Source organism: Petromyzon marinus, unplaced genomic scaffold (genome assembly GCF_048934315.1).
Source record: "Petromyzon marinus isolate PM22_M1 ecotype Great Lakes invasive population unplaced genomic scaffold, UKy_Petmar_22M1.pri1.0 PM_G_Scaffold_11, whole genome shotgun sequence".
Classification (NCBI taxonomy): domain Eukaryota; kingdom Metazoa; phylum Chordata; class Hyperoartia; order Petromyzontiformes; family Petromyzontidae; genus Petromyzon; species Petromyzon marinus.
The window spans coordinates 1,018,719-1,030,049 of NW_027422662.1; the positions used below are offsets into that span (position 1 = coordinate 1,018,719).

At 44.5% G+C, this 11,331-nt stretch overlaps 1 long non-coding RNA gene across 1 annotated transcript; it reads left to right on the plus strand.

Annotated features, from left to right (window-relative positions):
- The first annotated feature begins 7,006 nt into the window (after window positions 1–7,006).
- On the plus strand, window positions 7,007–10,939 carry LOC142908989 (uncharacterized). The gene is made up of 2 exons (XR_012932049.1): window positions 7,007–7,077; window positions 8,209–10,939. It is a non-coding gene; the product is annotated as an uncharacterized LOC142908989 (long non-coding RNA).
- Window positions 10,940–11,331: the final 392 nt, after the last annotated feature.

The window sequence follows — 11,331 nt, forward strand, 5'->3', positions numbered from 1 at the left end:
TCATGGAGAAATTTGAGACTGACGCCATCCAGACTGCCACTCTGCGCCCAACCTTATGGAAGAGGTACGTGGGTGACACTTTTGTCATCTGGCCACATGGCCGGCCTGCTCTAGACCAATTCTTCGACCACATCAATTCCATACACCCAGCCATCAGATTTACCATGGAAGTCGAAATAGATGGCAAGATACCTTTTTTGGATGTCCTAATTAAAAAGAGACCTGATGGTTCAATGAGCCACTCTGTCTACAGGAAAGCTACCCATACGGATGCTTATCTGAAACCGGATTCCCACCACCATCCATCACAGAAGAATTCTCTCATCAAGACTCTGTATCATAGAGCCCAATGCATATCCGACCAGGAACACATAAGCAGTGAACTCAAGCACGTACACCAAGCTCTTAGGGCTAATGGTTACTCCGACTATACAATCCGCAAAGCTATCACTCAAACCATGAAGAAGAACCCTCTTGAGGAGCCTTTCAAAACCATCACTTTACCCTACATTGCGGGGATCACAAAAAAGATCTCCAAAATCTTGAATAAACACAAGATCCAGGTCCGTTTCAACACATTACATAAAATCCGTGATCTGGTTCCGTCTGTAAAAGATGTGATTCCGGACATACAATACCCTGGTGTCTACAAACTAAGTTGCCTCTGTAGTAGTAGTTACATTGGAGAAACCAAACGCCATGTCTCGGACCGCATTCGTGAACACAAAGCAGACCTTAAACACGGTAGGACCAACACCTCGGCCGTGGCAGATCATTGTTCTAATTCAGTAGGCTCACATGCCATTGACTTTTCCAAGACAGAGGTTCTTTGTAAGCCATCTGGCTTCCATGAGAGATTCGTTCATGAGGCTATCCACATATACAAGCACAGAGACAATTTCAACCGAGAAGATGGATTCTATCTTAGCAATCATTGGAAAGATTTGTTAAATCATTTCAGTTCTTGATTGATTGTTCACGCTTACAGTGGCTTTCAGACAGCATACAAAAAAAATTCGTCTCCCCCCTCTTTAAAAAAAAAATAGATGGACTAGTCCTGGGCAAACTGCCAATCGCTGCGCGTGACGCAAACGGTTTTTTTTAAATAAATAAATATGCCGTTTTTAAAAATAAATTTATGCAAACCGACACACCTGATGATGACCGTTTGAGTTATGGTCGAAACGTCGTGAGAATTTTTTTATTGTTTTATATATATTTTGTTATTTTGTTGTTTCTCTTCAACGTGACTTTACCGAAAAAACTAAGAATATGAATTACTGCAGTCACGAAAGCTTTAAATCAAAACAAATAGTATTGTTTTCAACACCCTTTGCTATGTCAGCCGAATTTAGCTTTCATAAATATTCCTTTGTAGTCAGACAGCCGAAATTGTGTGCTCGGAGTATTGGGTTAACATTCATTTTGCAGATATTGAGGGCTTCCAGGCATATTTATGACATTTCCCTTCTCATTGTGATGAATTTGGGAAACGTTTTCACTACATCATGAATATAGTAATAAGTATAGATGTGTAAGTCACTGTGTATATATGCATTCCTCTGTGCCTCGAAACTGACTTGTAAATGGCGTGGATATTCTTATTTTCTGTCTGCAGCTGACGCTGACTCTGACGCTTCCTCTGCAGAATTGGTTTCATGGAGCAAAGGCAGCAGCTCGGTACGACAAGTCAACAATGCGACCAGCGTGCATACAGCACGGACCGGACTGAAAACTTGACACAGCACCAGAGAACTCACACAGGAGAGAAACCCTTTAAGTGCACTGTGTGTGGGAAGGCATTTGCATGGCCATCAGTTCTTGAGACCCACCAGAGAACACACACAGGAGAGAAACCCTTCAAGTGTACTCTGTGCGGGAAGGCGTTTTCAGATTCATGGCATCTTGTAACACACCAGAGAACACACACGGGAGAGAAACCCTTCAGGTGCACGATGTGCGGGATGGTGTTAACACAGTCATATCATCTCGTATTACACCAGAGAACACACACGGGAGAGAAACCCTTCAAGTGCAGTGTGTGCATGCAGGCGTTTGCACAGTCATCTGCTCTTGTAAAACACCAGAGAACACACACAGGAGAGAAACCCTTCAAGTGCAGTGTGTGCGTGAAGGCGTTTGCACATTCATCTGATCTTGTAAAACACCAGAGAACACACAGGAGAGAAACCCTTCAAGTGCAGTGTGTGCGTGAAGGCGTTTGCACATTCATCTGATCTTGTAAAACACCAGAGAACACACACAGGAGAGAAACCCTTCAAGTGTACTCTGTGCGGGAAGCCGTTTGCAGATTCATCAAATCTTCGAAGACACCAGAGAACACAAAAGCATCGGAAGATCCACAAGGAGCGGAGTCGGAGTCTGAAGTCAGCTTGTGAAAGTCATAGTGCCGCAATGAGCCCATCCCTCATGAAACAAGAACCGGACGAAAATCCCAGCTTGGACACTTTTAGAGGTATCGAGGTGAAATATGAAGAGGTGATGGTGAAATGTGAAGAAGTGATGAGCGATGAAGTGAAGGTTAAAAGTGAAGATGAAGATTCAACTCCAAAATGGGACCTTCACATCGTGAAGCAGGAGGAGAATTCTGACTGAGGCAGAGCGAGGCAACTCCCAGCAGTTTGTGGAAGTGGAGGTGTGGGTGGACTTGCTCCTAGACAATACAAAGTCAAGTGGAGACCCGGTAGATGTGTAAGCCAGAGACGATGTCACTACAATAGATGCACCTTTGTCACAGGCCTTTAATGACAAGAATGTGAAGTTGAACACTTTGTGGGCCCGTGGGTTGGGTCGATCTCTAACCAGGAGCAAGAGCCAATAAGCTCCCAAGCATTCACTATGTTATCATAATAATTCCTTTTACATGGTGCTTGGTTAATCGCCTCAGCAACTCGGAGTTTTGTGGCGTACCTCGCCTGAAACACTCGAAGAGCATCCCCAAGTAGCAGCTGCCCCTGTGTGCCACAAGGTGGTGGCCCTGCACCGGCCTGCATGTGGACAAGAGCCTGTCAGTAGGGGGCGATGGTTGATGCGTCATCTCAGTTGTGTAGTTTGTAGGTAATGTTTAGAATTTGCTACATTTTCACTCAGACGCCAGCATGCAATGGCCTACTACAAATTGAGTTGTATCTGCGGTGATTGCTATATCGGGGAGACGAAGCGACATGTCTCTGACCGATTTCGCGAGCACAAATCAGATTTCAAACACGGCAGAACAAATTCTTCTGCCGTAGCTGATCACTGTTACAACGTTGTGGGTGATCACGATATAATTTTCTCCGATACCAAGGTTCTTTGCAAACCCACGGGTGTTTATCAGAGATTTGTTCACGAGGCAATTCAGATTTACAAACACAAACACAATTTCAACCGAGAAGATGGTTTCACATTAAGCAACCATTCGAAAGATGTTCTAAATCGAACCAAACATTAAACTAATTTCAATGGTACAGTATATTTTTTCAAGTAGTGGTACCCCAAACTTTCGCAGCTTCTTAAAATTCCCTTTTCACACCATCAATATGTAAACTCCCCCTCCCCCCTCGCCGGCCTGCACATGTTCACCCCCTCTACACCGTTCATCATGCTAAGTCCACCAATTAAATGCTATTTTTTAATGCTAATTACTTTGTCAAGGCACCTTAATTCCTCTCACACAGCTTAAAGGTCGTGGTCTGAGCTTGGCTGTATTCACTCCAGCGCTGTCCTCGAGACAGTCTGGTCCCTTCACCTGATGAAGGCCACTTGTGTTGTGGCCGAAACGTCTTGATTTTTGTTTTATTTTTTACCTACGTGACTTTACCGAATAGAACCAAAGGGAATGGCCTACTCGTTTTGAATGACACGATAGTATGTTTTACATACACTGTGAAGCAGACTGCAACTTTTTTTAAAAGCTTCTTGTTAATACGATGTAACGTGATGCAGTATATTTCACTGCAGTAATCCAATTTTGTTAATATGCCTGTCAATAATTTATAATGTATACTTGTCTGGTTTTGTGCATATCTGTAACATTTGATCTATAAGGGTCAAACATTGAATAAGTGATGTTAGGACAAAGTGTGCGTGTGTTTGAAAGTAACCTGTACAGAGAACTCAGGTGAGACCCGTTGTTCTTGTGATACAGGTCAAACGGTATTTTTGTGTTCCACGAAGCATCTGGAGCAACTCATTGTCTTTGAAATAGGAAGCACACTCGGATCATTCATCCGTTACAAGGCATACCACTTAAAAGTTACACGTATAGGAGGAGGTACATTCTCTACAACACAAATTATAGTTTTGTCTTACGTGTTGAGGCCACGTGATGTGTCGAAGGCTCTCTGCCAGCTCACAGGACAGACCCAAGTTGCCATGTGCTCAATAAGATGACTGACAGAGGCACCACTGCACCGACTTGGTGTGGCCGATGCTCCGCTCGTTGTCGTGAGCGTCGCTCATCCACCCTCTGTTGTTACTGGAGGGCGACTGCCTCCAACTGCCCAGCAGCGTGCTTCACGAGCCTCCTCCACAGAGGCCAATCTTGACACCACTGGTACCGGTCATCGGCAAGTCCACTCAGCTCCACATCCTTCTGTACAGCATCAGTCCATACATCTTTAACAGGGTTATTGAAATGCCATGCTACAGACAAATGGGCAGATATGAACGAACAGAGCTAATGCATTAACATCTCAACCTTGGTTGGAAAGCGTTAAAACGAAATGTCTTATTTGACCTGAACTGCATATTGTTTGATTTGAGTTAAGGACAATAAAAAAACTAATACAGAGATTGTGCACTCACATCAGTCTGGGTTAGCGCGTGAGAGGACCTCCTGTAATACTATGATCTTACCAGATACGGAGACTTTGGCATTAATGCAGATTTGAGGCTATGCGGATGGCTTTGAACCAAATGCACCCTTCAATTCTAATGCACATAATAGAGACATGCTTTGTTCACTTTTCTAAACTCATGCTTTTAAAATAATCTCAAGCAATTTTCTCTGCCAGTCATATTGCCTGATCTTATTGCACACAAACACACACTCACACACACACAAAGATCCCCCGTACAGCCTTCAACAGACTGCTGGGGCAAGTGCTGTTGGTGAGCTCCTATAAACGCCGGCACGCACGGCACTCGGGGAGGGTGGCCAACACCGCACCGGGCCGCCTTTGTCTCCCCTGATATTTACACACCACACTAGGAAGTCATTCAAGGCTACTTCGATGTAGGGAAAACCCAGGATTGGTTTAAATATCTACCACTGTTTGTCATGAACAGGAATCCAATTTGGGTCACCGGGTTACGGAGTGCAGTGCGATAGCCACTAAATTTCTGCTCCCCACTCGTACACAACAACAAGAACAAAGATCCCCGGTAGAGCATTAACAGACTCTAGGGGCAAGTGCTGTTAGCGAGCACCTATGAAGGCTGGCACGGCACACAAGGGGGGTGGGTAGCCAGCACCGCGCCCGGCCGCCTTTGTATCCCGAGTGGCGATGCTCACACATCACACTGGGTACTCATTTTTAGGCTGAGTCGACCTAGGGAAGGCCCAGGACCGGTTCAGATAATCGTCACTGGCGGTGTTGGCCGTGAGCGGGAAACGAACCCGGGTCTCCGGGTTCGTAGCGCAGCGTAGCGCTAACCGCTGCCCTACCGCTCGTACAAAGATACGTTTAAACACGCGCACGCAAATACACATTCTGTTTGACTAACACTTCTTTCAAACCGTATGTAGCCAAACATTTCCGTTGTAGAGTTTCTGGATAATGTCTGGAATTACCACAATTTTAACCGTGACACCAACATGCAATGACCTGTGCGTTGTGAGTGACACAATACTCTGTTTTACATCCGCCGTGAAGCAGAACAGCGCATATTGTGGTGAATGTTACTGGGGTAGCCAGGTGTGCCTGTCGGATTTGAACTTTGAGCCTCTGCAACAAATAGAAAATGCGCTACCATATTCCTGGTTCTTTCAGTAAAGTCACGTAGATAGAAAACAAAAAATAAACAAAATAAAAGATAAAAAAGATACAAATAAATATAAATAAATAAACAATTATACATTTAAACAAATAAATTGATGAGAAGATGCCATGGGTCGACTGACTTGAGATGACTGGCCAATGCACCGCCCGTACACACATAGTGTGTACGTACACACAATAATGTCCACGTTGTTGCTGAGTTCACGCACGCAAGGGAGGGGGCAATGGAAAATGAATCTAAATCAACTTAAACTCCATCCCCGCTCTGTGACGTCACCACTCAGCATGACCTCATCGGCATGAAGTGCCAGCGGGAGGTGTACCTCGCTAGTGACGTCATGTCACCAAGGTATTCACACTCCCCCAACTCCGTCCACCGCGCTCTTGAGCGTGACGTCACCTCTGGGGTCACTGCCGTTATCGTTCCAGTGCCAATCCTTATTTGGGCAAAGCTACGCCCAGTGACTGGCGGCTCATTAACATAATGCATTCGTTAAAGGCGTCGCGAGTATATTGCGATGGGTTCAGCACCTACGATATATATCGGATGTTACATTAACATAATTTAATCATACTCTAATTTATTTATTTACGGAGCAGCTCATTGTGGGAGGAGCGTGTCTCTTTCCCCAGAAGTGACGTCACGTCACCTGCTGCCGCGTGACGTCACGAGGTAACAGGAAGCTATCGCTTCCTGCACTGAAATCCGAGGTGATAAATTCTCATTGCGATTGTGGTTGTGGTGGTTGTTGTTGTTTACCAAGGTAGAGCCTCTCCCTCTCTCGTAGGGATGTCAGTTGAGTAGCAGCGAGCATGGGGATCGATGTCCAGGTTGGAACTTTACAACGCGGGGCCTAGCCACGCAGGGCCTTGCCTCCTGCCCTCGCCTGATTGCGTTTACTTTAATTATCTCGCTTAAGTTTAATTTGTCTTCACCCGGCTCGCCACTTTGTAACTTTGTTTTATTGTCAATATTCACGCAGTTTTTATTTTCTTTTGTTAGCAGGCCAAACCCGCTTGAGCTGCTATAGCGCTCTTGTTATCAGAAGCGACCTGCCCACAACAACACAAGGTGAGGCTTTGTCAACGTGTGTGAATGTTTTGACTTAAAACTTTGGTGACTGCAGGAATTAATATTCTTGGTTCTTTCGGTAAAGTCACGTAGATAGAAAATTAAATGAAAATAACAAAAATGTAAATAAAGCAAAAAAACTCACGTCGTTTTGATCGCAACACAAGTGGTCTTTATTTAATGTAATTGTATTATCTGTTATTGTTATTTTCTATCTACGTAACTTTACTGAAAGAACCAACAATACGTGTGTCAATGTCTATCGGTCAAAGACGCTAAACGGAGTGACGCGCAAACTCCAAATATACAGCAGGCGTCAGGGTCGGGATCGAACCCACGACTTCCTGTATACCAGGTGAGGTAGTTAACATCTCACCACGGAGAGAGACACGCACACTCCAGTTAGCCTCGGCTATGTTCGTTGATCCTCAATTACTTGGTGGAGTGAGGAAGCATTCATGCCAAGCAGATGAAGGTGGCCAGGCATGATTCTAGACACGCCACCGCCTGTTTACCCAGTGACATTGTACAGTTTGTGTTTGCAGTAACGTCTATTAACTCTGTTGAATACGGAGGTTATGGCGTAACAATAGTTTACTTTTGTTTTCCTCTGGAACTCTTTATAATAATGCAAACAGGAGGTGAACACAGCACACACATTCAGCTGAAGTCAGAACTGTTCATCCCAGCATTCAAGGACATCTGAGCCTGGATTCACACCTCTAAGTTGCGATTGAACGTTAAATTATGCATTTCTGCATAACACAAATGGTATTGTTTTCAACACCCTTTGCTATGTCAGCTGAATTTAGCTTTCATAAATATTCCTTTTGAAGCCAGACAGCTGAAATTGTGTGCTCGGAGTTTTTGGTGAACATTCATTTTGAAGATACGAGGGCTTCCAGGCATGTTTATAACCATTTGCCCTCTCATTGTGTGCCATAACAGCCCGTGTGATGAATTTGGGACACTTTTCCACTATATCATGAATATATGAATAAGTATAGACGTGTAAGTCACGTGTTACTGTGTATATATGCTTTCCTCTGTGCATCGATACTACGTGTAGATGGTGTGGATATTATTTTTTTCTGTCTGCAGCTGACGCTTCCTCTGACGCTTCCTCCGCAGAATTGGTCTGATGGAGCAAATGCACTCAGCGCAGCTCGGTACGACAAGCCAACAATGCGACCAGCGTGCATACAGCACGGATCGGACTGGAAATTATACACAGCACCAGAGAACTCGCACAGGAGAGAAACCCTTCAAGTGTAGTGTGTGTAACAAGGCATTTTCACGGTCATCTGCTCTTAAAACACACCAGAGAACACACACGGGAGAGAAACCCTTCAAGTGCAGTGTGTGTGTGAAGGCATTTTCATGCTCATCTGCTCTTGTAACACACCAGAGAACACACACCGGAGAGAAACCCTTCAGGTGCACTGTGTGGGAAGACATTTTCAGATTCATTTGCTCTTAAAACACACCAGAGAACACACACGGGAGAGAAACCCTTCAAGTGCACTGTGTGTGGGAAGGCATTTGCACAGTCATCTGCTCTTAAAAAACACCAGAGAACACACGGGAGAGAAACCCTTCAAGTGCACTGTGTGTGAAGGCATTTTCAGATTAATCTGCTCTTAAAACACACCAGAGAACACACACGGGAGAGAAACCCTTCAGGTGCAGTGTTTGTGGGAAGACATTTTCAGATTCATCTACTCTTAAAAAACACCAGAAAACACATGGGAGAGAAACCCTTCAGGTGCAGTGTGTGTGGGAAGGCATTTTCACAGTCATCTGCTCTTAAAACACACCAGAGAACACACGGGAGAGAAACCCTTCAAGTGCACTGTGTGTGTGAAGGCATTTTCAGATTCATCTGCTCTTAAAACACACCAGAGAACACACACGGGAGAGAAACCCTTCAGGTGCAGTGTGTGTAGGAAGGCATTTTCACAGTCATCAAATCTTCAAGTACACCAGAGAACACAGAAGCATCAGAAGATCCACAAGGAGTGGAGTCTAAAATCAGCTTGTGAAAGTCAAAGTTCCGCAATGAGCCCATCCCTCATGAAACAAGAACCGAAAGAAAATCCCAGCTTGGACACTTTTAAAGGTATCGAGGTGAAATATGAAGAGGTGATGGTGAAATGTGAAGAAGTGATGGTGAAGAGCGAAGAAGTGAAGGTAAAATGTGAGGATGAAGATTCAACTCGAAAATAGGATCTTCACATAAATGGAGGCAACGTGAAGCAGGAGGAGAATTGTGACTGTGAGGCAGAGCGAGACAACTCCCAGCAGTTTGTGGAAGTGGAGGTGTGGGTGGACTTCCTCCGAGACAATACAAAGTCAAGTGGAGACCCGGTAGATGTGTAAGCTTGAGATGATGTCGCTACAATAGATGCACTTTTGTCACAGGCCTTTAATGACAAGAATGTGAAGTTGAACACTCAGTTCCTAGTTCAACCTGCAGAGTAAGGGCGGCCAGTCTTTGTGGGCCCGTGGGTTGGGTAGATCTCTAACCAGGAGCGAGAGACAATAAGCCCCCAAGCATTCACTATGTTATCATAATCGTATTTACACGGTGCTTGCTTAACCGCCTCAGCAACTCGGAGTTTTGTATCTTGTCTGAAGCACTCGAAGAGCATCCCCAAGTAGCAGCTGCCCCTGTGTGGCACAAGGTGGTGGCCCTGCACCAGCCTGCATGTGGACAAGAGCCTGTCAGTAGGGGGCGATGATTGATGCGTCATCTCAGTTGTGTCCTTTGTAGGTAATCTTGATTCGAAGCTGTCGTGACTGCAGGAATCCACACTCTTGAGTTATTTCGGTAAAGTCACCACGTGGGTAGAAACATAACAGATCACGGCGTTTACATCACAACACAAGCAATCGTCATCAGGTGGGACAACCACAGCAAGATAAACTGCTGAAGTAGTAGGCGCCTACTCCAGCAGTTTCCTCTTATTGCTGCTGTGCTTGTCCCACCTGATGACGATTGCCTGTGTTGCCATCGAAACGCCGTGATTTATTGTTTGTAGCGTAATGTTTTAAATTTGCTACATTTTGACTCAGACGCCAGCATGCAACGGCCTACTCGTTTTGAATGACGCAACAATAGTACTGTGTACATACACTGTTAAGCAGACGGTGCGTATTTGTAAAATAACTTCTTAATACGATGTAACGTGATGCAGTCAATTTCGCTGCAGTATTCAATGTTAATATGCCCGTCAATGATTTAGAATGAATACTTGTCTGATTGTGTGCGTACGTGTAACATTTTGTATGAGGAACAAACATTGAATAAGTGATGTTAGGACAAAGTGTGTGTGTTTTGGAAGTAACCTGTACAGAGAACTCAGGTGAGATCCGTTGTTCTTGTGATACAGGTCAAAGGGTACTTTTGTGTTTCACGAAGCGTCTGCCTCTGGAGCAACTCATTGTCTTTGAAGTAGGAAGCATGCTCGGATCATTCATCAGTTACAAGGCATACCACTTGAAAGTTACACGTATAGGAGGAGGTACATTCTCTACAACACGAATTGTAGTTTTGTCTTACGTGTTGACGTAGATTTTGTCTAACTGGGACTAGAAATGCTCCTTGCTGATTCACGTCTGGATGTTCGTACCTATCGGTTGAAGCAAACCCCACTGCTGTTGTTGAGACGCTGTGCACCAATAAGGGTCCAACACATTGACGGCCTTCAGGCCAGGAAAGTCACAACATTTGCACACGAAGGACGCATTTACACAAGTACCCCATGCTCCGGTTTGAAGTTTTAAAATGAAGCATCTTTGAATTGTGTTGTGTTTTGAATTAGATGATTTTATTTACTCATTAAAAGCTTGTATCAATTTACATATGGAAGACTTCATTGAAAAGGACATTTCGTGTGAATTTTCTCTCGTCATTAAGTAGATGGTCTTGCAGGGGGTTCGGTTCAATACGGACACAAACAGTTGTACACACACAGTGTACACACACAGTGTATACACACTGTGTATACACACACTGTACACACAGTGTGCGTATACACACTGTGCGTATACACACAGTGTATATACAAAGTGTACACACACACAGTGTACACACACACAGTGTATACACACAGTGTACACACACAGTGTACACACACAGTGTATACACACTCTGTGTATACACACACTGTACACACAGTGTGCGTATACACACAGTGTGCGCATACACACAGTGTACACACACACAGTGACACACACAGTGACACAGTGACA